Below are 1,617 nucleotides of genomic sequence, written 5' to 3'. Positions count from 1 at the left end.
TCTTGCACTTTACAAAAGTCTATGAATGATTTTTAAAAAGTACCTCCTTACCCCATCATGCTCTGACAGATGTTAATGTAGGCAATGAGTATTTCAACAGCTTGAGTATAGGCATCTTACAAGGATTTCAGAGCAATCTCTTGCCAAGTAATTTGGCAACTTTTCTATCTTGTTTTTAACTCAATGGTACATCCACTCTGATGGTAACCTATCCAGCCAACTCTCCACCACACTTTGGAAAAATCTATGGTGATTAGCAAATTAGTTAGTATTGGCATGGAGCTGTGTTCACTTTCCTGTGACAGCCTGTAAGCCAGTTTTAATACTGGCGATAGAGAATCAAGAATGATAAGTTGCACACTGTAAGAAATAGAGCAGGTGTCTTTCTGTAGGATTGTGTCTGGTGATCTGCATGTGTGACAAGTGACATACTCTTTGATATATCTCAAAACATTTTCTGTCTGTTTCTATTAGACTCTTCCTTTGATTGCATATTGGTTATTACCATCTGTAGAACCACTTGGACCCAATTCTGCCAATAAAAATGTGAGGAGATGTTTGGGTTGACGATGTAATGGTTTACAGATAACTGTAAAATTGATGAAAGAAGTTCTATTGGTTCCTACTTAGACAACCTGTGGAGGTTTCACAACGAATTGCCTCCCCTCCTCAGCAACATTATCTAGATTCTTTTCTCTCATGATGCTGAGCACTCAGTTTAGGAACTCCTCATATGTATAGTCTCTTTCTGAACCTGCTCAAGTGGGTCCAGTCTGGTTATTGAATGAAATGCCATCATCTTTTTTAGCTATTTTCATCTTCTAAAGCTTCATCTTTGTCTAGTATTTCATCTTCATCTGGGAGTTTGACATTCTTCTTCTTTTTATTGCCAAGTATAGTATCAAGGTCATCCTCTGGCTTGGCTGGCTCTTGAGCGTCGTTGTCAATCTTAGTATCTTTCAAAGTGTCTTCACCTGGGTCAATATCAAATATCTTTTTTTTCCTTTTCTTTTGATTAAAGGAGTTCAAGTCATCTAAGTCATCAGAAGCATCTTTTTTGCTATTATCTTCTTCATCAGCTCCTGCATCTTTGTTGTCAGTTGGTTCTGGCTCCATTTCTTTTGTCTCCGAGGGCTGGGTTTCTTCCTTCTGGGCATCACCTTCTTCATCTAACATAAAGGCTTCTTTTTCTTTTTCTTTTTGCTTATAGTAGGATCAAAAATCATCTCATCCCCAGACATGGCTGTGTTTTGAGTGGGATAGGCATGGACAAAAAGTCAGACTAGTTGGCTACAGATGCTGGAATCAGCGTACCTCCTACAAACCAATACCTTATTCTCTTCATATTGATCAGTTTGTGTTTATTACTATCAACAAAAAAAAATATGAAGCTTTCTTGATGAGGGTTGAAAGAGGCACTCATTAATTGATATAATGATAATTATTTAGAAATCTGTTTAGTACGATTTCCATTCAGCAGAATAATAGTAGCAGGATCAACCCCTGGTTTGTGACCAGTCTATCCACATATTCTTGGCCCTCATAACAGTACCAAATATAGTTCACATCTCTGGAATTGTTTTTAAATCCAATTTTATAAAGTATCTGGTTGCTACC

The 1,617-nt window shown here is 37.5% G+C and overlaps 1 pseudogene; it reads right to left on the bottom strand.

Moving 5' to 3' along the window:
- Window positions 1–288: 288 nt before the first annotated feature.
- LOC110565627 (eukaryotic translation initiation factor 2 subunit 2-like) lies at window positions 289–1,241 on the bottom strand (annotated as a pseudogene).
- Window positions 1,242–1,617: the final 376 nt, after the last annotated feature.

Source organism: Meriones unguiculatus, chromosome 12 (genome assembly GCF_030254825.1).
Source record: "Meriones unguiculatus strain TT.TT164.6M chromosome 12, Bangor_MerUng_6.1, whole genome shotgun sequence".
In the NCBI taxonomy this organism is placed as follows: Eukaryota; Metazoa; Chordata; class Mammalia; order Rodentia; family Muridae; genus Meriones; species Meriones unguiculatus.
This window is presented reverse-complemented; position numbering and strand designations above follow the sequence as displayed.